The following is a 26,141-nucleotide window of genomic DNA, read 5'->3' on the forward strand; positions in this document are numbered from 1 at the left end:
CGTTGGGTAGCTTCAGCCTGAACATTCCAAAGTCCCACCTCCTCCAGCGAATAAAATAAAGAACCATGCTGATTGGCATGGTTCTGAAAGGTCTAGGAAGTGAGTGCAAGCTGTAAAAAACAAAAACAAAAAAACCACACATCAAATGTGGAAACTGGTAGAAAAATAAAAATCCACTTGCCAGGTGTCATCCCTCTGGACAGCTTCACTACCGGTGGCATGACCACTGCTGGGTGCAGCCCAGTGAGGAGCCGCTGGGCTGGGTCGTCGTCATCTGGAAAATGCTCCTTGCCAGTGTGCAGGTCAAGGTCGAGTTGCTGGCAGCCTGCGTCCCTCTGGAGCGGAGCCAAAAGGTTTTAAAAACCTCTTTTTCTCAGATTTGAGAGGCAGCCCTGTGCCCCCCAGGCTGCGGTTTGCAGGGGGACCCGGGGGGGGCGGGTGGCTGCGGGCGGCACCGATGCTGGGCTGCTCCTGACATTTCCGCCTGCGGGTGCCCAGCCAATTGGCGAGGCTGGAGCAGCGACACATGAAATATGATGATTTTCTGCTGAAGAGGAGGAGGAGGAGTGGAAGGGGGGGGAAGGAGGGAGGACTGCTCCCTCCCATGGTTTGCATGCCCGGGGGCTGCGGAGGGGGCTGGCCACTGAGCAGCACCTGGGGATGGCCCCTTGCTTGCTGCTCCCTGACCAGGATAATGAGGCTGGCACCCAGGTGGGCTGGGTGGTGGTGGCCCCAGGGGACACCCCCAGGGGTGTCAGGCCTGGGGCCCTGCTGCTTAGGGGGGATCTGCCCCTGCCCCACCCCCCCGGAGCCCCAGCTGGCTCCGTGCTGTCCCCCGGGCGCTGTGCCTGGGTCCTGGGTTTAAATTAATGGGGGGAAGGGGGGGGTGGGGGGGTTGGTTTGCTAAAACCGAAATCCCACCTCTTGCAGAATGCTTTTTTGCCGTGCCAGGGCTGCACAGCTAAAACTTTGCAGCCCGAGCCTCAGTTTGATGGGAAGCACTTAACAGAGCTGCTCGCTGCATGTCATTAACCCTCGCACACCACCGCCTGGGACGGAAACTGTTAATACCAAAAATCGGAGGAAACCAATTCAACCCTGATCAGGAGCGGCCATGCAGCTCCCTGAATCGCATCCAGCAGCTGTTCATTTTTATAATGACTGTGCATTTATCCAAGAGCCGAGTGGCAAGTTCTCTGTTTATTATTATTCCCCCCAGAGGAGGGGGGGGGGAATCCTATTAAAAAAATCTATAATAATATTAACGTAGAAGGGCTGCTAATGCAAACCACATCTCCCCCTTGCTACAACTGTGCCACTGCTGCCGCTTTATTAATTTATTTGTGCTGTGGGTGACGGTCCTCCAGAAGTGATAATTGGTGCACTGTATCTTTAAAAGGTTAAAACCCTTTTCAAAAAGGCCCAGACTCATAGTGGGAAAAGACAAGAGAGGCTTTGGCTGGCTTTGGATCCAGAAAACAGCTGCTGATTAGAGTCTGCGTCTTCGGGCTGAATTTATTACATATTTTTCAGCAGCAGGGATTCTAGGAGGAAGCTTCCGTTTGGGTTTCTTGAGCGTGGTTTATTTTTATTCAGAGGAATAACAGAGGAAGGATTTGTTCCGGCTGGAGCATGCTCACAACCTGCAAGATCTCCCATTATTAAACTGCCTACTTTGGGGCTTTAATGTACATGTTTTTTTTTTTTTTTTTATTAGCGTTATTATTATTTGGCAGCGTGCGTCTCTCTATATTTTTAATAATTTATTTTGAAAGGAAGCTGATCTCATAATGAGCTTTCTCCTTCCTCACTTGAAACAGGTGCTAATGAAAGAATGCAAATAGCACCGGCTGAGCCGAACATTTCATAAAGACGGGAACAGCCCCCGACCCCAGCCAGCCCCGGATCCGCTGCCGGCACCCACCGAAGGTAGGCACTGGGGTGATTTTTTGTTCGTTGCGTGCGCGTTTGCAGATGGTCCAGTCCCCCCCTGTACTGCGGGTGCACAAGCCAGATTCCATTTTGCCTCTGCTTCCCCCCGAAAGGTGTCAGGTTGCTGCTGTGTGTGTATATATATATATATATATATATATATATATATATATATATATGATGCGTGTGTGTGTGTGTACATCCCCGGGTGCCGGATTTGGCCACTGGGCAGGCGATGGGCGAGCTCCCCAGCCGAGGTAACCTCAGCGGTGTCACGGGCGCGCAGCCGCCCCGTAACCCTGTCCTCGCCACGACTCCGCCGCCCGCTCCGGCTTCCTTCGCCCTCCCTGTCGCATGAATTTATCGTCCGTTGACAGCAACTTCATTTTCTCCCAGTGTGCGTGGGTTGTCGGTATTTTTTGCGCCGTGCAGGTCCGGCATGGGGCTGCTCCGTGGGGAGCCCCGTCCTCCCAGGGCGATGCTGGGCGGCCCTGCTCGTCTTCCTATCACCCACATATAGCTAAGCCACCGTTACCTGATGCTACAGCATATATACATACATTTTTATTTATTTTTTTAATATCGCAACCCCTGTTTTAACATATCCCCGAATACCTTCTTGCCTGCACAAAGCCTTTCTCTTTTCCCTCTGCTTAATTTTATTTGTGTGCGCTTGGTGTTGGCATCCGGGCAGCGCTGGGATGTTCTCCTCAGAGGTTTGTCCTTTGCTGGCAGCTGGAGTTTTTCCCCCGGCCGCAGCAGCCCTGTGCTGTACCTGGCTCTGGTTCTCGCTCAGGCTCCGGGTTTTCTGCTGTGGCTTCCCCCAGCTGCAAGCTGGGGCTTGCAGCAGGGACTGCAGTGGCCTCTCCGATGGCCAAATCCTGCCCGCGCTGGGATCATCCAGCCCTGTGAACCTCCGAGGGCAGAAATCAGGCCTTTGTCTGGAAGTTTGTGTTTATATCTCGGTGTATTTAAGTGTGTTTGTGAGCAAGGTATTTCTATTATGTCTGTGTGCAAGATTATTTGCAGTTTTTTGTTGTTGGTTTTTTTTTTTTTTTGCTTGGCTGTTAAGGAAAGGGTCTGCAAAAAGTTTACCCCTGATTAATTGTGCAAACTGAGAGTGGGCAGCACATGAAATAAAATACTTATTTTATATAAACAACCCCTTGAGGCTTCCTAGAAAGAGAACTTGTGAATATTTAACCTGACAGATATAAAGTAATCAAACCTGAATATGCAGTCTGCTCTCCCCCTCCTCCCTTCTTCTAAAGGCAAATATTTTTAATTTGAGTTTGATGTGGGGTGCAGGCAGAAGAATATGATTTTAAATATGATTAAAATATGCTTTTGACCCAGTGGTAAGGAAATACTCCTCTAAGCCTGGTTTTTGGCTGTATCTGCTCACGAGGACAGGCAGAGGTGGCAGAAAGGTCCCTGTCCCTGAGGTCTTGTCTGATGCCCCGCTGTGAGCATCTCCCTCCCTGCCTCATCCTCCCGGGCATCCAGAAATGGCAAATCCAGTGAGAGGGAAGCAGGTATTTAATCCCTCAGATCTCATGCTCCCTCGTGCCGAGCCAGCGATGCTCATCTCTTGCCAGTTTTGGTGCTGTACCAACGAACCCAATGCTGCGCTAGTTTTTTTTTCTTCTTTTTGGAGATTTGTTTCTAATCAAGTGGATGCAATTCCTCCCAGCTGCAATGAAACACAGGGGGGTGGGTCTTTATTTCTTCCCCTTGGCTGGCCTGCTTGCTTTGTGGGTTTTCTGCGGGGTGGTGCCATGCAGGAGACCGCTGCTGGTCTCCAGCCCTGAGCTTGCTGAGGTTGGCAGTGGTCATCAGCGCTGGTGGGAAATGGTTTGGATGAGAAGGCTCCTGAGAAAAAGCCCAAACAGGCAGGGGGCTCAGGAGGGGGAGGAAGGGGAGGTGGCTTCTTTCCTACTTAATCATCTCCAAACATTGCCTCATCGTGGTGTTGGGCACCAGCTCCTGCTCTGGGGCCACAAAAAGCCTTCGTGCGTTGCATTGCCCAACCCTCCCTCCCAGCAGTGTTAGCAGGACACAGCGAATTTTGTCTCCTGCTGCAAAGAGGCAGCGTGCTCCTCTGCAGATCTGGCTGCAGCTGAGCACCACGTGGAGCTGCTCTTTTAGGGAGTCTCTGTAGTACCTTGGGACCGGTGGGAGCTGGTGGCCCTGCGTCAATCCGCCTTGTATTCTTTCATCACCTCCCAAAAAGGGGAAGTGAAACTCAAGGGCAGAGACTGTCACTCCCCGAGGAGCCCCGGTCACCCGCTAGTATCGTGCTCACAAAGGAAGCTGTTAATTATTTTGCTGGAAATAGTTGTAAAACTTCTGTAAATGTACATGACGTGGAAGGCTGTGGCTTTCAAATGGGTTCTCCAGCGTCTTGGTTCATTTCTGGAAAACGTGGCTGGCCTGTTCAGTCGAGTTGTGCGATGGGGATATTGCTGGGAAAGTCGACAGCTGTGGGTGGGCTTCACGGACCCCTCGAGGGCTCCTTGGGTACACTTTAGTTCTGGATTTCCAACCGGCCCTGGGCTGGCTCAGCAATTACCAAAAATCTCACTGATCTCTGTTCACGACATGGAACTGGTGAGGAAGGTACCCGTGCCAGGAGAGCAGTAACCCAATGCTGACCTAAACCCAGCATTTTCAGTTGGACCAGTTGGGAGAGAGCCCCTCTGCCTTGCGCTGGTAGGAGCGCAAACCACACTAGGCTTGTTTGTGGCTAAAAGAAATCTCCTTTCTCCATGTAAAGTTAAATATCTGCAGCTGGCTCAGCTGAGGCAGACGTATGATGCTGGTTAGGATGGATGCACCAAGGAACTGTACATCCCAGCACGCTGATTTGCTTGATGGCTTAAAGGTGCACATCATTATCTGAGGATCATCAGGTTGAGGGTGGGTTGGTGCTTATCCGTGTTTAGCTATATTACTGGTCTTGCCGCAAAAGGGGTGGCACAATTCATAGCCCCGATCGCTTTTAGTTCTTTAAAAAGCTTGGAGACTTTTCTTTCAAGAACGGAAATGTACCAGCTATGTAAGTCATGGATTTGCTCAACTCTGATCTCAGTGGTGAACTGAGGTGGGGGGGGAAAAAAGCAGCGTGGCCTTTTTTTGTTCCCATTTAACCTTTCTGTGTCTTACTTTCTCTGCTGTGTGGGAAATGGGGAGGGGGGGGGAGCGGGGAGTCATTTGGCCAAGATCTCAGCGTGGGTCCCTGGCAGATTGAAAATACAAGTAATAAGTTGTGACTCTAAGCTCCAACTGCAGACAGCAGCGCTCGCTCGCTTTTGTTTTTTTAGATGAGTGTTTGCTGGGCAGGCACTGGTGCCAGAGGAAAATGCACGGGGGGGTGGGGGGGGAACATGTCTCTTGCTGTACAGACACTCCACGTGGTTAGATGTGGTTTGCGCAGATGATGCTGCGAGCAGCAGGAGCAGCCCTGGCTCCTGGGGTTGCGGTGGGGTCTGGGCTGTTGGGAGGTGAATGCGGCGACCAGTTGCTGTTACCAAAATCTTGAATAACTGCGTGTGGTGTGGCCACCTCGGGGGCTCAGCGAGCCGCGTGTGAAAGCCCTCGTAGCCAGGGGACGTGGGACGCTGCTGGTGTCCCCTGAGAGCAGAGGGAGGGGGAGCCCCAGAAAGAGCTGCTGGGACGGCTCCTGCTGGGGCTGGATGTGTCGCTGTGGCCCAGGACGCCCTAATGACCCCGACCCTAATGGTCCTGGCGGATGAGCCTCACTCACCCTGCAGCTGGATGATCCCACAGCCCTGCCGCCCCAGGGCTCCCGTGTGGGAATCCCGCGGGACTTTGGATGCGTCGAGCACCCTCTCAAACGCCCCAGATGTTTTACAGCTGGGACAAAAACGTGACGGAGAGACTGCCCCTTGCTCGCTTCCCCTCCCATGTGCCATCGCGGCATTCTGGCAGCTCTTGATGTGGGATGCACGGGCATCTTCTAAAGGAGCTTGGTCAATAAAATCTGGCTGGGGGGACAACCGCGGGTGGCTGGACCATCTCCCACATCCCTGGAGGAAGGGCCCAGGGCTGCTGCTGACTCATGGCCCCCGTTTGGGGGCTGCCAGTAAAAAGGAGTGAGTAAAGCCTGATGTAACGAGTAATCTGCTGAAAATAAGTCACCGCAGGATTTATCATTCTGTTAAAGTGCGAACAAGAAAGGCGAGCGCTGCTTGTAATGATGTCAGGGATGATCTCAGAGTCCTTCAAAACACACCTCCGCTGTAAACAAAACTTTTAACTCCCCCCCCCCCCCCATTTTTTAGGTGCCTTTTGAGTTGAAGCATATTTTATATACCCCGGTGGGCATTCCTGCTGAATGATGAATTTGAAATCAAAAGGTCCAGAAGGTTTGAAATAAGCAGAGGAAAAACTGGTAAGGAGGTGTGGTTGGAGCTCCTGTGGTCTTCTAAATAAATGCTCATGTGTGGAAGGACAGAGCCCTGTCCTACACCCTCCATTTCCAAGCCATGTGCAATCCTCACAAGCCAGTTCCCATTTGCCCATAAGATTTAGTTGCCCAAACCACACTTGTTAGCCCTCATTGCTCTCCTTGGGGACTCTGCCTGATTCCGTGTTGGCTGTCACAGACAGGATCGCAGTCCTGAATGCTGCAGGGGGGTTCCCATGCTGACACCCTGGTTTTGGTTGCTTATAACTCATATTTTCACCTGGATTTATTAATTTATTTTTGGTCCTGGCATCGTAGTGAATTTTTATGGGGGAGAGAAAATTATCGAGCCAAACAGGCTGTTTTGTTTTTAATGGCTGTACAAAAGCCAGGTTTCTCCAGAAAACTCTTTTCTGCATTTGCTAGAAATGAATACAGCGTGCGACCCGGCACGGCTGGGACGTCTCCAGTAAGCGTGGGCAACTTCTGATAGTTGCACTTGGTTATAACTTGAACTCGTCAGGCAGTAATGATATACGGTGGAAAAAAGCGTGCTGCCTAGCAAAGGCAGGAGAGGTGCTGTGCGCGCCTGGAAGGATGAAGGAAAATATTTAGGGTGGCTTCCTGCCTCAAACGAGAGGCGGTGTGGTGCCACGAGAAGGGCAGCAAGAGCACCCGCTGCAGGGGGTGAGTGAAAACTGCTCTGGGGCCAGATCTGGCAGCGAGCAGAAGGAAGGTGGATGGGGTGTGTGGCTCGCAGGGTGCACAGGGGCACTGCTGGCAGACCTTAGATAGATAAATAGGGTCACAAATGGAAGTTGTTGTGTTTGTAACGAGTGAGTTGCTTTTAGGAGTGCTGGATATGTACTTCGGTTATGTGAGTGAGGGCATGCTTTCCAGTAGGGGCAGAAAAGGTGTTTACCCTGTTATGCTGCGCAATAAGAATTAATGGGATTTTTTGTTTCCTTGTGAAGCCATGGCACTGAAGCGGCATGGAAGCAAAAGTCCCGTTGTGAGCTGTGCTCCTCGTTTGCATGCTGTATGAAGTTCTTCCTCCTCTTTGCCCTTGCACGTCCACAAAGCCAGACACATGCGTGTGCCCTCCCCAGGGGCCGAGCGCTGCCGCCAGCGATGGGGATGCTTGTGCTGATGTTTCCCCAACTCCCTTGTGGTTTCCCTGCACTACAGGCAGATTAAGGCAAGCAATTTGGGTTTTTACAGAAATGCATCACGCTGCAAAGCAAAAACATTTTGATGCTGCCTGGGGAGCTGCCCCACCTGTGTGAGGGTAGAGCTGTTTGGGGATGGATACTGGGAAAATGCAAAGGTCAGGGGTATGGGTGGCTGGGTCAGAGCTAGGGTTAGTATTAGTAGTCCTGGTGTGAGCCCCCTGGCATGACTTCCAGCCACTCTTCTTTCTTTCTGTACCTTTGTCTTGCACCAGTAAATGGGATAATGTCTGTCTTCATGTTATGGCCCCTTAGGGAAGGGCTGAGGCTCTTGCTGTCTGTGTCCAGATCCCGGTCCCTTTGTGGGATCCTGATCTTGGAGATTCCAGGGTGCTTTGTAGTACAGAGTAGGTTACAAAAACAAAGGAGATGCCCTTCCATGAATTGTGCAAAAAGTTTATTTTGCAGGGATGGGCTGTGTACATGGGGGTAATGCAGAGAAAAGCTCTGTCCTCGCTTCACCTCTTACTGGTACCGTTTGTATTTCCATGCTCCAGTGTGAACAGCTTTGTCAACTGGGGGGGACTGATGCTCCCAAACGCTGGTAATGTAAATAGCAGCAGACCTAGAAAGTGTTCTGCAAAACAAACTTGCATGGGGAATACCAGGAAGGTAGCTAAATCCCCCAAACACTTAATTTTCAAGAAATATAGCTTATTAATGAATACAGGAATGAGACAAGTTATGATAAAAGCTAAGCGAAGGTTCTGATTTTTGTACCTGCAGCTGTCAGGACCTATGTTCCTCTTGCCATTGAAATATCGGGGGACTATGGGGTGATTTCCCTCCTGGGTAAATCTGCTCATTGGTTCTGGTGCTGCCTTGCACCTCCCAGCACTGTCTCCTGGTGTGGTGCTATTGCTTGTGAAGATTTTGCAAATCACAGGATGGTCCTCAGACAGACGGCTGCCTAAGGAAGCTGTAGGATAGGTTTCTGTTGCTATTTTTGTCAGCATTTATATGTTTCTTAGTCATTTTTGCTCAGAGTTTGCCATTGCAAAAGCTGCTTGGGGTCCAAAGTAGTGTAGTCCCAAATCAAAAATGCATATTGGGATGAATAACTTGATTATGAAAAATCATATTTAGTTCTGCTTGGCTGAATAACCATAAAATGAACCCGGTACTCAACAGTGATCGGCAAAGGGGGCACGTGGGGAGGATACTCGCACTGATATTGCATGAAGGTTGCAAAGTTAAGCAATCAAAAAAAAAAAGGAATAAATAAGTATTAGGTTGAATAAGTAATCTTAACTTCCCTTTGTGTGAGCGGTGTTTATCAGAGAGAACGCAATCTTGTGTTATTTACAACTTTCAATAAATAGATATCTAAGATAAGCTTGATCATGTAATTAAAGACTTTTGACACATGGCCAGATGCTCTGCCTTTATGTTTGTGTAAATGAGAGCAGAGGGTGGCTGTGTACCACAGTGCCTGTGCTCAAGTGGCTTTAAAAAAAAAAAAAAAGGCTCTTTGTCCCAATGTGACTGCGTTTTGTGCATCTAGATGGTACAGAGGGATGGGAATGTCCCCTCTGCGGGGCAGAAAGGGAAACTGAAAATTGAAAAGATAACATCTGAGTGGCTGAAGGAGACCAGGTCTGGCTTTGCAACTGTTTATGAAAGGTGTGCCCTCAAGCAGGAGCATTGCCCTGATTTTCCAGGCAGTGTTTCGGGAAGGAAATTGAAGCTCCCCGGGGGACAGGCGGTGACTCCGTCCGTGCGGCTGAGCTCCAGGAGCTGGGGCTCTGCTCTGGGCTCCTGATCTCAGAGGCTGGGGGGCTTTAGGGTTGTTCTGAGTCCATTTGCAAAGACCCAGGAGAGGAGAGTGGGATCTATCCTGGCCTCCTGGAAGAGCTCGGCTGGCTGCACGGGTTCCAGCACCCACTGCAGTCCAGAGGGATTGCTCGAGGTAAGGACCTGCGTGGCAAATGGGGTCTTGTCATTGAGCACCCCATGGGCACCTTGGATTTCATACCCCCAAACAGACCTGCAGTGGTTGTAATCCTAAGAAAAGTGTGGCAAGGGACACTAACGTTGATACAGAGGTGGGAATCAGAGTATTGGAAAGAGGGAGAGGCCAGCTGAGTTTATAGGGTTTACATGCTGTCACGTTCTTTGCTTTTTCTTAACAGGGAGGAATTGTTGCCTTAAGTTTCATGAAATTTCCTACGGAACGTTTTTTTCCTAAAGATGACGGAGGTCTCGGTGCTTTAACTAGGGTGTGCTGCTCCCAGAACCTGAACTTATGCCAACAGAAATCTTCTGTGAACTCAGTATTTGTAGACTTAGCACCGACTGACTTTGACTTGGAGTGTTGCAAACAAAATTTTATTCCTGTGTGTATATTTCTGTATTTGTACCAGACCCATGAAGTGGTATGACTAGCTCCAGCAAATAACCCCACTTGTTTTTGGGGAATGTTTTTAGCAGTCTAAACCTTTCTAAAACCTTAAAGCCACATAAGCAGCTTAAACCAATCTAAAGCCTTAGATCGTTTTAAACAGCTTGTGCCAATAGAAAGACTTAGATTATTTTAAATACCTTAAACAGATCTAAAGCTTTAGTGAAAGAATTTGGCCAGTCTCAGATTTGGTTGTTTATTTGATTTGATTTCATGGGTATGTTGGTCATCCTTCGGCGACTCTGCCTAACCACGGCTCTGGAAGACGCTTGGATTTTCTGTCTTGTGATGTCTACGTTTTGGGTATGTGAAGAGTTGACAAGTGAACATAAGTAAATCCTGACTCTGTAACCTTAACTCTGCGCTCAGGTTATGATCATTGGTAATTTCTGTATGCTGTTCCAGGTTATTTTGGCTAAATATACATCTAATTTGCAGGAGAAAAGTAAATTCTATTACACCAATTAAGGATTTTCAAAGAATCATGGTGGCCTGAATTGCCCTTTGCAGCCTGGATTCTTATGACTTGCTTATGTAGCTTTGAAAATCCCATCTTAAGATGTGGTAGCTTAATTAAACCCCTTTAAAAATGTACGTAAGTGGAGGAATGAGTCCAGACTGCGACTTCTGTTAGTTTGGACATTCTCTAATTATTGCGGGCTTTGTAGTACAGCATCCTCATGGTGTTAATGTAGGATCTAATACTTCCTTCACTTTGCAAGGGGAAATTATAAGTAATTCAGGCTCAGAGCTGGGGGCTCTTGCTTTTGTTTTTCATAATTTAAATGAGGTGGAGTTTCACTCCCACGCCAGCCAGCCCTGAAAGGCCGAGTTGTTTGCTTCCCCTTGGAGCACAATGGCACTGAAGCCTTTCTGCTCCAATCAAAAGATGAAGCAGCAGCATCGCCAGGAATTATTTTTCTAGAAGATATGAAAATAATAGTACTAGAGACAGAGGAGGATATCGTCGGTGAAATTTTCTGCTCGGGCTCCTTAACCAAGAGAAGGAGCTGACGCACTTCTCCCGTGCTGCGCGCTCGGATGGGAGGTTGCAGCCTGCACACCAGAGCAGTTTCTGCTCATTTCAGCACTTTGAGCTGGCACGTTGCTCAAATCCCACTTGCACCCTCGATGCTTTGGCCATTCAGTGAAATTTATCTTTATCGTGGGCACCGTGGCAAAGTTTGCATTAAACCGTGTGGGTTTTCGTGACGATGCATGCAAGGTAGCATTAACCTAAAGCTCTGTTCTCACTGTATAGGGTGGTAGGATTGGAACAGACCCAAGTAAATTAGAGATGAAAACAGGGCAGCTCATAGAAAAGACTAACCTGGAGCAAACCTGGCACGTCCATGCCTTGTCCTGAAGAGCTCTGCCATGTGCATTATCTGATTTTTGATCTCTGCTCCGTATAATTAAAGCAGACGCATGCAGATCTGACACTGAGGCAGTGTTTTAGGACTTACAGGTATTATAACTGCTTTAACTCATAAAAAGCTTTAGAAAACTAAGAAAAAGTTTCAGTTTCAATTTTAGATATGGCTGTTTCTTTCAGGCTCAAGTGTTAGATTGCTAGCAGGTTATTCACAGTGCGGCTGCTAATAAGTTCTGGTCTCCTGCATTTTATTCACATAATAAATTAATATATTTATTATTCATAGAAATAGTTGGTGAGTGCTTGCTTGAAGGTGAACTGCTTTTTCTTTCAACTTGCCAAGCTCCGGATTCTCTTGTGGATGGTATCATTCATACTTAAAGCAAGAAGCCTGACTGCTACCCCAGTATCTATGAGAATATCTAATGGAAAACTCTGGGATTTTACAGAACGCCTATTTTTTAAAGTAAGTTACCAAAAAAAGAAAAGAAAACACCATTAAATGCCTACAGAAATTCCTGGGGGTTGCGCAGTGCTGGAGATCTCACTCCAAGCCTGGCTCGAGCAGCTCACGCTGGGGTGCTGCTCTCTAGTACATGATAAATAAAGTTCCTTTCCTCTCTTAGAATATCTGGCCCAAGTTGCTCAGGATGAAGTTCGCTAGAAATGTAAACAGGCTGCAGCTGGGTAAACCGCTGCCGAATCAGGGTGGAGAGCAGAGCAGCCTTTTAAATCTAATTTTTTTTTTCTTTTTTTTTTTTTTCCCCCCATCTATAACCTGTTGATGGGGACTGTGTTTGCTTCTGTAGGCTTACGGCAGTGTTGTGGATCTTTGCACCCATGGCCTCAGTGCCTGTGTCTGGCTGGGTGAAATGGGGCGAGCTGGTTGCTGTTGGGTTTTCTCCTGCTTGGGCAGGAGCAAGGGCTGGTTCTGGAGCCGGTGGAAAAAGCATGAAGCCACGTGGATTCCTTGTCCGTGACAGCTTGGAGCAGGGACTGTTTTTTACCTAGCTTAGACACTTTTACCTTTAAAAATAAACAAACAAAAATACAACAAAACCCTCTTGCTTTGCTGCAAGCTCCTGAGTGCTCTCAGCTCTGCTTACCTCTGCCTGGAGGCTCAAAGCAAAGCAGCCAGAGCAGCTACTCCTAGGGCAGCCTCTTGCTCTAAGCTGCCCGTCCCATGTTCTCTGCCGTTCACAGCAACATGAGAGAGCAGCTCCTAAAGCTGTTTGCTGAAAGAAAAACAAGAGAGATCTCCTCTTCTCCCCTGGATGTTTCCCAGCCCCTCTCCCAGTTACTGGGGCAGGCACCCCCCCTAGCTGCAGAGAGCCCCCCCTGCGTGTAACAAGCCTGGGGTGTGGGTGGATGCAGGGCAGGGAGCTCTGCAGGATGCTGCAGGACACCCGGGGCTTGCACCTTTCCTATCATCGCCTCCTGGTGAGAAAACAGAAATAAACTGCTTGCTGCTCCGCTGTCATTCACAGCCGGAGTGGGGAATAACTGCTAATTCTGGCTAAAGCAAGAATTAAATTGATTTAATATAAACTGTGGTGAAGCGGCTGTGACCATTTCCTGGAAACACCCCCGGTTGCTGTGTGCCACCCCAGCGCACCTGGCAGCCTCCGTGTCCCCTGCTTTGCTTTGGGGCCATCGCCCTGCAATGTGGGACCCCAAAAGTGGGAATGAATGCAGGTGGACTGGGTTTGGCACAAGCGTTGTTCACTTCTGTGCTGGCCTCATGGGATGCCGAGAGTAATTTGGGCTACGTGGGGTCCTAGCAGAGAGCCCAGCTGCCTGGTGGAGGCCGAGCTGTCCCTGGTTCTCCAGCTCTCCCCGGTTTGCTCCTGCGCTCAAACTGCAGCAGCACAAACAAGTCGGTGTTGATTCACCCAGCAACTGCATCTTCCTTGGAAAGGGCCCTGATTTCGGAAAGCATCGCCATCCAGGACAGCGTTTAAGCATGTGCCTGCCTGTAAGCGTGCATTTAATTGCCATCCCGGAGAATATGGTATTTAATCATCATCCCCGATGTTTTTTCTGATTCAGGGCCAGTGTTGGCATCCTGCAGGTTGCAGCGCGGTGGGAAGAGCTGCCGGGGGTGGGTGCTGCATCTGTCCCGCACGGAGCGGCTGGGCGCTGTGTGAGTTATTGCCGATGAGGAAATAAGCGGTGTTATTTGTGTAGCAGTGTGTAGGGAAGGGAGCTTGAAGCTTGCTGGGAGAGAAAATAGCTGTGTCATTTAACGGGGTGAAGTGGTGAATAGGGTGCTAAAACGGGTGGCGTTTGTGGCAGCAGAGGCTTCGTAGCGTCAGTTGGTTTGGGTTGAGGATTAATGAACCTTTGCAGTTCTCAGCAGCTTGCTGAAATTCCTCCTCCTTGCTCACTTGGGATGCAGTCAGCAGCTCAGGGTTTCTTCCAGGCTTCCTAGAAAGCCCCGAAGTGCCACGCGTGCATGCACAGGCGCGCGGAGCAGCGCACACATGTGCACCTTCGGAAGCACCGTGCGAGGTGCGGAGCTGGGGCTTGCACCTGCGGGGCTGCTGACCACAGAAATCTGTGCAGAGCAGTGAGCGTGGCAGCAGAACGCTTCCACTATCAACCCAAACTCCTTTTCCTCCCTGGTAAAACCTGGGGACTTGCATGCTGTGTGCCAGGAGCCACAGCAGGGTGTCCTACAGAGGTAGGGGGAGGTCTGGGCTGCCATCGCCCCTGTGCCCACAGCCCAGGCGTCCTGGCAGTGCGCCCCTCCTTTCCTTCCTGCCCTCGCTGACAGCTTTGCTCTAGGGCCGTTTGCTCTCCAAACGCAGCTCTTTTGCAAAGCCTGCTAGTGCTGCAGTGGCGCTGTGCGTCGCACCCCTGGAAAAGTCCCTCCTGGCGTTGGGTTGGTGCCATCTCCTAAGTACTTGTTACCTGTGGGGACGGGGATCTGCCTGTGACGTGTCTCCAGGTCCCAGCACGAGTTGCTGCACCCCTCCAATTCTCTGGGATGCCCACAATTGACTGTGTGACAGACTACAGGTGTGGTTTTGATATATATATTTTTTTTAAACTAAATAAACTCATTAATGCTGCAACAGAGCTGCAGAGCCTGTGATGTGCGGGGCCCGATGACAACCCTGGTACCCACTCCAGCAGATGTGAGCTCTGAGAAAATGAGCGTGTGTCAAAGCCTGTTACCTTGTTTTAATCCTTTCGTGGAGGTGCGTGGCACATCTTCTGGTTAACCACGTCTTCTGAAGCCAAACGTTTGGTCGGTGTAGCAGAAAGGCTGTCAAAGACGGGGTCGAAAGCAGGGGACCAGCCTTACTGGTGTTGGACCATGGGGAATGAGCAGAGCTAAACAAATCCCGGTGTTACTGGGCCAGAGATGAAGACAAGAGCGAGTGGGCATGAATAAATGGAAGGTTTGGGCATGTCAGGAATTTAGGTGGAGTTTTTTATGCAGGGAGTCTGGTGTGAACCAAATTGCAGTGGGAACAATTAATATAAATTATTTTTAAAAGTGCTTGGACGTAAGGACAAACTCGAAGATTATGGCTGATAACTTCAAAGAGCAAAATCACTCAATTTGCGTTTGATGTTGGGGGGGGGGGAAGCGTTACCTGCTCATTTAACCTGGAAAGGAGTCGGCTGGGGAGCGAGCATCTCAGGTCCTGCAGGAGGCTGGCCGGTTCTCCTCTTTAGGCTGCAACATAAGACTGGGACAGAGAGGTCACTGTCACTAACGGGCAGCACTTCTAGAGCTGGTGTCCTGGTGTCGACCTCAGGCCAGGAGCCTTGCAGGATCGGGGCTGTCCTGCAGATGCTGTTTTTTTTTTCGCTGCAGGATGCTTTTGATGCTCTCTGGCTGGCTGGACCATGGCACGTCACGGGAGACTCTGAGTGTTTAGGAGCACGGAGGGGAAGAGCAGCGGTGCCATCTGCCTGGCGGGGAGGTCCTCAGGGATTTACCTGCGCTCAGCTGCGATTTGGAAAAACTTCAGTTACCAAGAAAATTAAAAAAAAAATAAAGAGGAGGAAGGGGGTGAAGGGCATAGAGGCATTATTTAATAATAATAAAATAACACAGCGCATTTGGGTCCTACCTGTTTTAGAACATGTGGCACCTCGGAGTCCCCCTTTGCTATCCCAGCCCTGAAGGAGATGTGGTGCAGGGGTCACGGGAGTGCAGTGCCGTGTCTTTCCCCCTACTTTTCCAGGCTTTTTGTCCCTTATACGAGACCCCCTCAACCCCTCATCCCTTCTCATGGGAATGTGATGGGAGGGATTGTGTCCATTTTACAGCTGGACAACTGAGACCCCCAAACAGTGGGACAGCAGTAGGGGCTGTGCAGCAGGGACTGAGCTCACACCCTTGATTTACAACAAGTTTTTTTAACCCAAGGATGCCTGTAACCTTTCCATGGAGGCAGGGCATGAGTTGTCCTCACAGCTCTGCTGTGGTCCCTCTGACCTTCTCTGCCGTTAGTCCGTAATAGACATTAAATGCTGCTGTTCTGCAAGAGAAAACTATTGTAGGGGTAACTCCATGTACATGAAATAAAATGAAATTCTGACTCTTTGGGTACAGTGGAAAGGGCTTGCCTTTCCCCTGCTTCTGTCGTTGTAGGTACGGCCCTAAGGAAAGCACGTAATCTTTTAATTATTGACCGCATAACGCAGGGCAGAGTGACATTATTGTCAGTAATACAACACCAGGGGAGCTGCACAACTCTCTCTAATTTTCCAGTAAGCAAATGGAGCCACATGCAGCGCTGCGCTCCACCAGCCCTTTCCTCTGCAGCCTCCCACGCGCCTCCACGGTGCCCGCATCCCTCCCATCGCGTCAGCAATTAAGCCAAGTCTCGTAAACGAAGCTCTCTTCTCCCATGGGTGACCTTGCTATGAGCCGGCTTCACCTGTAGGGAGAACTCATTCTTTTGGGGCAGCGAGTGGGGTGTGCTCGGTGCCTGTGAGCATGGGCAGCAGAAAGGGGTTTTTGGAGATGCTCTTTGGTGCCTGCTTGCCCATCTTTGGAGCACGTAGCTGGGAAGAATCAGAGAGAAAGTATGTCTATTTTTGATTTTTCAGCACTAGATGGAAGTTGTACTGTTCTGGACTGTGTTCGTGTAGGGTTTTCCAGGCAGTGTTGCCTGGAGGCCAGAGCAGACCCACGGCTTTGCTGCCCATCCGTGTGGTCATGGGCAACTCCTCACCTGCAGAAAATAAAGCCTGAAGCTGGAGCCACAAGAGGCAGAAGGGAAAAACAAAGCAGGAAGGTTTAAGGGTTGCAAAGCAACAGAGTTTTTTCATTGAGATTTGTAAGGTATTCTAGTGATAGAAGAGAGATTAGAGTAAAAAAAAAAAATGTAGCATTGAAATAGGGGTGTTATTTTTGTAAGCAAGAGGCATCATAGTCCCAAACTGCGGCTGCAGCACCTCTGGGAAGTGTAACAAGTGCCAAGAAGACCTTGTTGGATGCTTAGGGAAAAACTCGGTGGAAGAATATAGTTCTCTATGGAAAGGAAAAGGGAAATAGCAATAAGCCTTTGGGTTTTCCCAGAAAAGTTTGTAAAGAATAGTCAAAAATCTCATTTCCTAAAACCACTATCTTCTGACTAAAAGATTTTGCCCTTCTGCAGAGCGGTTTGTGTTAGTGTGCCCATAGGTACGCTTTGAATTCAGATTTTTATTAAAATATTAATGTGGTGTAGAAAACTGTCATAATTTCCAGACAACTTTCTTCTAACCCCACAAGCAGTTAATGCTTGCTTTCTCATCCTTTCTGGCACATCACCCTATATGACACTAAATATTGCTGCTTATTCTTACAAACGCTGTAGTGTCCCTGGGATCTTAAGCACTTGGCTTCTGCTGTTGTGACGCTGATTGCCAGTGGAGTAATTACACTTAATTAAAAAAAAAAAAGAAAAAAAAGGGAAAGAGAAAAAAGAAAAGCTTTTTTTTTCCCCTCTTTTAAATACCTAATGCTGTCCATGAGTGTTATTTCCCATCACACCGTGCTTTTGCTCATTGAAACTGTTGGCAAAATGAGGTAATAACCTGCCAGAGCAGAGTGGCATATATATTTTTATGCTATTTCTTCCCGAAGTACAGGGCTGGAAGAAAAGAGAGGTAAAACTTTTTTGTTTCTTTCTTTAACATCCAGAAAGTTCCCTGTATTTTTGTGCTGGAGGCACTGGCTGCTCCGAGGAAATAACCACAGCCGGCTTGTTGCAAGGGAAACTCAAATTGCCGCGGCGTGCTGAAGGAGTCGTTGCGGCTTACGCTGCATTCAAACCATGCAAAGAGACGTTCGCTTAAATACAATTACTCGATCCATCGTCCAAATTACCACCACCGTGCGCTCCTGAAGGAGGCCTCAGCAAAAGCTTGTTGCTGAAGTGTGCTTCTGGAAGGAGCGCACGCTGCCTGCCAGGTACAGCGCGCAGGGCAGCAATTAGGCGCTCTGCCCACATGCAAATGCGGGGCAGCGGTTACGCCTGCAGACTGCGACTGCCTGCTCCTGCCGGTGGGCATGGAGCTCCTTCCTGGCAAAGTAGGTCTCGAGCATCTGCAGGACTAATAAGCTAGAAAACAGGCCCTGGGGAAAGCCCCTCTCCCTCCCTCTTTTTCTTTTTTTTTTTTCTTTTTTTTTTTTTTCTTTAGCGCACTGGGCAGAGATTTGCAAGACAAAACCGTTTGCTTTGCATTGTGCATTCTGTGTTGTCTCTGGCCTAGGTGGAAACACACCTGCCTGTGTTACTGTTTCCTGCAGCAGATGCAAATAGAGCATCCTCTCAGGAAAATGTTACATCCCTTAAAATAAACTCTGCTGCTCAGTGGCGCGTGTTGCCTCTGCTTTTGTGCTGGAATGCGCCTGCAAAAACAGAAAGCCACAGGACAGAAATGCAGTTGCCCACCCGTCATAAAGAGACGCTGCACTCAGGCTCCTACCTTTTATTAAATTTTAGTGTGGGGTTGTTTGGGGGCAGTTGGGCTTTTGGGGTTTCCCTCCCTCTCCTTCCTTCTTGCCCCTCCTGCTCTGCTTCAGGGAGCCCGGTGCGTGGCTCTGTGCCTGCGAAGGGCGCTGCAGCAGCGCTGCCTTTGGCGTGCTCTTGGCCGTGGGTCTGTCCTGCAGCAGGCAGAGGTCTCCCCAGCTGCCCGGGCTGGGACTGCCTGGATGCATGTGGCTCCTTTCCTGCAGAAAGTCCTGACTGGGAAGAGTTAATAGGAAAAAAAAAAAAAGTTATTGCTGAACAGCTCAGAATTTCTCTTGCTTTTGGTTTCCTTGCCCCAGAGCCAGCCCATGTCTGGCACGCAGACCTTGAAACCTGCCTGATGCTGGAGTTTCAGTCTCAGTTGATCAGATTGCCCTTGAAAGAAACCTTATTCAGTTTTGCAGAAAAACAGAGAGGAGGAGGAGAAGCGACTCCTTCATGTGGCTGCTGCGCTGGTGCAGCTCGGAGGCTGCATTCCTGCACATCCCATCTGCAGAGCCTCCGAGCAGCGGCTGGGCAGGAGAGCAGCAGGGCTTGCTTTTCGGGTGTTTGTGGGGTTTTGTGGTCACTCACACTGCCTGCTGTGGCTGGAGCCCCGGTTCGCAGGGTGTAGACGTGAGGAGCGGTGTGCGGATGCTCAGGTTTTCTCGCCTGAAAAAGGGGCGGTTGAGTCATTGCAGAAGCTTTGCTATCTTTAAAATCATAGATAGGACTTGCTACCAACCTTGATTCAAGACAGAAAGCTCATAAAGCAGACAAAACCTACCTGGAGGTCTCTGTGGGTCTCTGGAGGTATTGGCTGGGTTTGGTTTTGATTTTAGTTGAACAACTTTCGGCCGTCGAGCGATGAAATGGTTGATACGGGGGCAGGTAGATGTGCATGGGGATAAGGGTGAAACAAAAGTTTCTTCAGGGGGTAGGTGAGGTCAAGCAGCTGGGCTGGAAATGAGAGGATGAGGGAGGGTGCTCAGCAACCCCATAACCCTGTGGGTGTTCAGGGGACCCAGAGCGTGAGTGAGAACCTGGGGGGCTCTGTGGGTGGGAGGGCACCAAAAAGGAGGTGCTAGGAGGGCCTGCTGGAAAAGGGGCCGAGTAGAACAGCCACAATTAATGGAAATAACCGGCTTCAAGAGGCTGCCGACTCCCTGACGGGCAATCTGCCGCAGGGCCCCGCGTTTTTGGAAGCACCAGGGCAGGAGCTGAGCGAGCCTGGGTTACGTTGAAATGCACACAGCATCGCTCGGAGCTGCTCCGGGGGAGCAGGCAGGTGTGACTGTCACAGCACGTGTTTGTCTTGGCTCGGGAGCCTTGGAGAGGGGTACCGGGACATGCCTGCCCATGCGGGCAAGAATTCCCCTCGAGGCTTGCTGGGTTCAGGTGTCTTTTCCCCAGAATTGCTGTTGGATCACTATGGCTCACTGCTGCTTTTTTTTTTTTTTCTTTCTCCCTTCTGTCCCTTGCTCTCAGTTGGCAGCGTCCCCTCCTTGCCTGAGCAGCAGCTGCACGAGCGGCCCTGCCCCGGGCACGGCACAAATCCTGCCCTGCTATGTCAGGGTAACTCCTCGGGAACTGCACACTGCTGTGGGGTGACCCTTAGCTTACACATCGTAACGAGGAGCCAGATCTGTTTGCGATTACTGGCTTTAACGGGGTGTGCAATCTGCTGAGGCATGGGGAGCTTGTCCTGGTGCGGTTGCACATCCTCCATGTCAGCGATGAGCACTTCTCCCTCTGCATGGGAACCGGCTTCTCCTTGCCTGCAGCATCTGCTGAGGCTGTGCCTGCCCAGGTGCCCTTCCAGCCCTGCTCTCCGTACACCCGCGGCACAGGACGAGCCCGCTCTACCCCTCCTTACAGCCACGGCTGTGAGACAGCATCTCTCATAGCATTGGCTTTTCCATCTTGTGCCTGCTGGCCACTGGAAAACTCGGCTGGTGAAAGCAAAGGGTGTCCCTGCTGCAGGCGTTCAGCCCTGAGGCTGCCCCAGACCTGCCCTCCCGGGCTGCTGCTGCGTCGAGGGCTCTCGAGGCCCCTGCTGTTTTCTTCTGAGGAATCTCCTGTGCTTGAATTTCAGTTTGTATCTTGTTTCCTGAAAGACCTCAGAAAAGGGAAGTACCTGTGTTTTAAATACCCTCTGCCATTTGCTTTGTCTTTTTCCTGGTCAGGGAGCTATGGACCTGGTGCTGCAGGTGTCCGTGTAGAGCACCTTGTAATCAGCTCTCATCTAGACTCCCCAGTTCTGATCCTTTTTGTTGTTGTAGTTGCTTGGTGAAGACTTGCAGCCTGCAGAAAAGCCTGCTTCCATCCTCCCTCCATCCTCTGCATCTTGGGATCATGCCCATTGCACGCGTGAGGTGTAGTCCGAGTGCTCCGTGCGGTGCATGGAAGGACAGCCCAAGCCATGGCTGGCACTGCAGTTGTGCTATTCTGCACTGTGAGTACAACTGGCCCCCTTCCTCATGAAGCTGTCTACATCTGGAGCAGCTGAATTTGTTTCCAGATGATATTAACATCTTTCAGTCTCCCAAATCTGTAGTGCCTTACCAGACCGCTCGCTCAAAGCCACGCTGAACGCTGAGCAAGAGCAAGCAATGCCAAACTCTCTGCTCAGAGAAGATCAGAGACTTTCTTCTTTTAATCATGTGCTTTCCTTACCCTGTGAAAACACCTCTGTGCTACTCTGGATAATAGCAGGAATCCTAAGAAAACACAGGGATCTGCAGTAAAGGATCAGGCTGCCGTCAGCTTGTCCAGACAGCTCTGTTAGCCCAGCAGAGCAACCCTCTCCAACGGGGCCCCAGTAACCTCACCTGTCCTCCCAGAGGTGGTTGTGGGCAGATGCATCACCTGGATACAAAGTCATTGTGCTATGCTGCTGCTGATTTGTTAAATGCAAGCAAAGAAGGTTGATGAAATGAGTAGGAGTATTAGCACACAGCCTTACGGACTCGACCGGGGTGACTTACGCAGCCAGCTGGAAGAGAGACCCTGTTTGGGCACCGTAGCACTTTCTCAACATGCTGGTTCCTGTTACTGTGAACTACCTGCTTGAGGCTCTAAGGAAGTGCTTGGCATGGCCCTGCCTGGAGTTTGTTGCCACATATTCTTCTCCTTGGTTGCTGAGTTCATAAAGAGGTTCCCCCATGGCTTAAACAAGCCTAGGAGCCTTCTCCTGCCTTAATATGGGATTAGATATGACCGAAGGGATGCAGCACCACAGCAGATCTCATCCACCATTTTCAAGCTAAGGCTTGAGCGTTGCTGTGCTTTGAGATCTGACCAGTATGCTCTCCATGTGTATAATATCAGCTGGAAGCAGAGCAGGAATTCAGGCTCCGGTCCAGCTCCCACGGTGTTCCATGAGGTAGGGTTGCTAGACATCCGTGTAACATGAGATTTCCTGTATTTCAGACTCAAATCCTGCGAGTTGTATTGAAAACATACGGGATGCTATCCTTCCTGGATTTCCTGTACAGTTTTAATACGGGACATGAGAAGTCCTGCTATCATCTGCCCTTTCCCTTGCCATATTTCTTAGACTCTTCTTTGTCTTCCTCCTTTTCCCCAAACTTGTGAATACGTCCATTAACTGGTGAGGACACAGTGACCATAGGAACGTGTTTCAGGTTTTCACTCGTATCTTGTAATCCATCCGCTGGCTTTTTTAAGACCATCGGTAGAGACAACCAAACTGACTTGCAGCTTTGTCGTGTTGCTCACTGCTAAGGTGGAAGATCAGGTGATCTCCATCAGATGATGATCTTATTTTATTGTATGATTAATTGGGAGATAGAACGCGGTTATCCCAGTTGCTTAGTGCCAGAGCTGATTCTGCAGACAAGGTTAGCACTTTGGGTCTCAACTCTGCAGATTTCTGCAAGTGTCTGCTGGTGTCACACGGACAATATAGACAAGAAAATGGAGATTTAGCTCAAGGGGAATTAGCAAGGTAGGAAGGAGTGCCCTGAAGATCAGTCGTGGGTCGAGCTTCTCTGTTATATTGCTGTTGGAGCATGTGTAAGGAGTACCCTGAGGAAGACATGAGGAGAGCACGTTAGGTGGGTTCCTGGGAGGATGGGAGAGGAAGCTGTGGAGGACCTCAACCGCTCGTGTACAAAGCCCTGGTTCCCCATGGCCAGGAAGATGAATTTACATTAGGATAAATGTGATGACTGGCTATTACAGTGATGAGAACAGAGCAATTTCCTTACCGAGAGAAGATTAAGGGCATATCTACATCATAATGAGAGAGAGTCTTGTCTTTGAGTTCATAGTCCAGCGTGAAGCGCAGTAGTGGATTTATAATGATGGAGTTGAATTTGGGACTTGCCAAATTCATTGTACAAATGGTCAAATGTACATTAAATAGAAACAATTATGGATAACTTTAGAGCTAGTCGGAATGCAGACCAGTGACTGTAGTGCAAACGTCTTGGGGCGCACAGTCCCCGTAGGTGCTATTACATGACTTTGGCAAGGAGGCTGCTTTCCCAGAGGGACGTACTTAATCAAGATCTGATGATTTTGGAGTTTGTCTCAGCAAACCTCAGTCTCAGCCAGGCTTTCTGTCTGTCACTCCTCGCTCCTAAGCAGGCAGGTATGCATGAGCAGTGTCATCAACTGGGAGGAGAGGAGAGGGAGCACATAGGGTTGTCTCTGAACTTCAGAAGGGAGCAGTGTGTGCTTTGCTTCCTTATCCCTGGCTGCAAGAATGAGTTGCCCCTGATGGTTCCGGTCATAATTCATGAACTACTGACTGTGAACTGCTAAATGATGACACGTGGTCACTTCTTTACTGTGAGCTCCCTAATTGGAGACATTCCTGCTGGCCAGGTGGCAGGGAGCTGGGACTGCTTTTTGGGGAGCCGTGTTCCATTCCTGGCTTTCCCCTGAAACTTTGCAAAGTTCATGAATAGTAGAAGCCTTTCCTGGCTTCCACTGCTCATGTCGTGGTGATGCCCATGCCCCCGCTGATCCTGGGGGCTTTACTGGGAGTATGTCCCCCCTCTGCCTTCCTTGTGTTGTGAGAGGTGTTGAAGTCAAAAGTTGAGCTCAGCCTCTTTGCATTTTAACAAGCTGCATTTAAAAAAAATAATTATATATTGAGTGAGACTGCTTTTTCAGAAGAATGTGAAAAGGTGCAGCACTTGCAGAGCTGGGGAGAGCTGTGTGCTGGAGCTAAGAGTGTGGAAGCTGGAGTCTTTCTCTTCCAGACTCATAAGGGTCATGTTATGTTCTCTGTTCAGTAGCTACAGATGTGGCAATGCCAAATATACCGAGCTGCCGGCTTTCTGTGCTGTGCTGCAGAGTAATGTTCTGCCACTGTGCTTTAGGCTAGCCTCAATTACTTGCTTGCTATCAGCATGGAGATCAAAGTACATCATTTAAAGAACAAATGCAGTAAATACCTTGAATTTATGTATTGACTTTTTTAGAAAAGTGGATTGTCACAACAAGCTCGGGCTAATCTTTTGCACTTTGCATAAAGAACTGGAAGGAGAGAGGGAGACGTAAGTGTTACCTGAGGTGTCAATTTGCATGATACAGCCTGATTTTGAGGATGCTGCTGCCTGTTGTGCAATTCCTGATTCCACGCCTTGGCATTGCTCTCGGATCTCTGCTTAGTCTCTGAATATCCTCAGGTCTCTGGGTGTTGCAGGCCTCGAGTCGGTCCTCTTTTCATCTTCTAAGAGCTGACTTGGAACTTAGTGATTTATTTTTTCTACCCCAGGTTTATTTTTAGCATCTCCTGAAAAGTTGCATAGCTTGAAAAGCTATGCAAAGACACTGCTGGAGAGTCTGCTGAAGAGCTGAGGTTTATCAGACCCTTCCTTTTAAAAGGATTTATTTCACTGCATAGCAACTTTGCTCCATTAAAACAGACTATTTGGAGAAAAAAAATGTTAAAAATGTTTGGAGAAAAAAACGGTAACGAAGCCAGGCAACTTTAGTGCAGTCTGGAACTGGGGAAGAGGCAGGGTGAGACGAAGAGGAGAGACCCGAGCCTGCCATCCCACCCAGCAGCGAGGCTGCTCCCTTCCCCGACGTGCTCGGGGTCGCTGCTGTGCTTCAGGTTAAGCAGGAGGTAGTGTGTAAGGGTGCGTGCAACCAGGCTGGGGTTCGAGGTGCAGCAGTTGTGAATACAGGATGAGTCCTTTGCTGCTGGATTGTCTGAAATTCCAGAACAGCATCTTGTGTATAAGTTACAGGCCGTGTAATTAAATGTGTTAATGAAATAGTGCAAACTAAAGGCTACACTGACAGGCAGAGTGAATACCCAGAGCTGAGTTTCATAGATTTTTGAGCAATTTGAAAGGTTCTCTCTTAAAACATTCCGTTGTTCTGTAGCTCCAATGTTTTAGTTCTACTGAGAATAATGGACGTACATACGGTAGCAATTCATATTTAGGAGTCTCCACAAAGAGTTTGCTTATCTCCTTCAGTGGAAGTTTCTGAATATAAAAGCAACAACCTTTGCATTTGTGCTTCATCGTAGAGTAGGCTTGCTGGAACAGAAACCTCTTTATGAGTTGAAATGATCTGGCTCAGGGATTTCCATGCAGTTTTTGTTGGGAGAACTTTTATGCCTTGGTGGACAATAAGAACAACTCCTTGCCAAGTGAAAAGGCACCACTTTTCCATATTTCCATAGTTTTTTTTAAAGAAAAAGATTTGCCAGCTCTGTAGATGCCCATGGTATCGTTCCATCTCCACTCTAGTGTTTCCATCTTGGATTTTTAAGGTGCACAAGGTGTCCGCAGCCATCAGCAGGTGCCCTCGACCCGCCTGGTTCGGCGACCTACCTGCAGGGAAGCCAGAGGAGACGGCTCCGTGGTGCTGCTGCAGCCCTTGGCAGCATTTGTGCTCTCAGCCCTCGGGGCTGCCAGGCCGTGGCTGCTCCGCTCCTTCCCAGCAGGATACAGAGACGGGCAGTGAATAATTGCTATTTTGGGCTTTCTCCCTTTTCCTGTCCTTTTGTGGCAGATGGAGAGAAAATGAGAAGCTACGAACTCTTCTGTCACTAGTCTTCTGAGAGCAGCCATTTGCGTGCTTTCTATCCCAAAGTCTCTGCTATGAAAAAGTTACAAAGCCTGCAGAAATCCCAGCTTGAGGAACAGCTGGCTCCAGGTCCAGCAGGTGGAGCTTGAAATGGAGCTGAGCGAAGAGGAAGAGGTTTTGAAGAACTCGCCCTTTGCTGAATTTGTGCACCTTCTGTTCGCAAAAATACCGGGAATCCCCAGCAGTCCCCCTGACATATCCAGAGCTGCCTTTCGCAGTAGGTTGAACAGTAAAAACTCCTGTTCAGGCACTAGCTTAATTCAAATTGGGTGGCTCCTTCAATAGAGTTTGAAGAAACAAGATGTCCTCACATTTTTTCACCAAAAAGCTGGGTTGTTTAAATTTTCACCACCTGAAAGAAGTAGCAGGACAAGGCAAAAAGTCCAGCTGGTGCTAAGGAAACTTTGCAGGTCTCCCACAGCTTAGTCTGCAAAGGGAATGCCACTCCATCACCTTCTTTTTGTCCTCAGCTCCACTGTAAAATGAAGGTCTTGGTGTGGAGCCTTCAAAGCCCACCTCATTGGGAACTGAATCTCTGCTTGAGATTTTTCTAAGCAGCAGAAGCACCGAGGGACGGCGCAAGTCTGAGAGGTGGGAGCTGAGGCTCCACCAAAAACCTCCCAGGCAGAATTAACTCTGCCCAGATCACCCGCGTCCAACAGAAAGATGGAAAAATGGTCTGTGTATTGAAATAATTCTTCACCGTAATGGAGATGTATAAGAACAGAGGAAG

At 49.3% G+C, this 26,141-nt stretch overlaps 1 protein-coding gene across 5 annotated transcripts in view; it reads left to right on the top strand.

Annotated features, from left to right (window-relative positions):
• The window catches only part of HIVEP3 (HIVEP zinc finger 3), a 288,536-nt gene that overhangs the window by 31,863 nt on the left and 230,532 nt on the right, over window positions 1–26,141 (top strand). For 3 of the 5 annotated variants that reach the window (XM_040534687.1, XM_040534686.1, XM_040534684.1), the window contains exon 1: window positions 1,481–1,929. The gene's annotated coding sequence lies outside the window, so the exon portion shown is untranslated. Of the gene's footprint in view, window positions 1–1,480; window positions 1,930–26,141 lie in introns of those variants that run through there. The other 2 variants (XM_040534689.1, XM_040534690.1) reach the window with 2 other exon arrangements.

The sequence above is a fragment of the Cygnus olor genome, chromosome 23, assembly GCF_009769625.2.
Source record: "Cygnus olor isolate bCygOlo1 chromosome 23, bCygOlo1.pri.v2, whole genome shotgun sequence".
NCBI lineage: Eukaryota > Metazoa > Chordata > Aves > Anseriformes > Anatidae > Cygnus > Cygnus olor.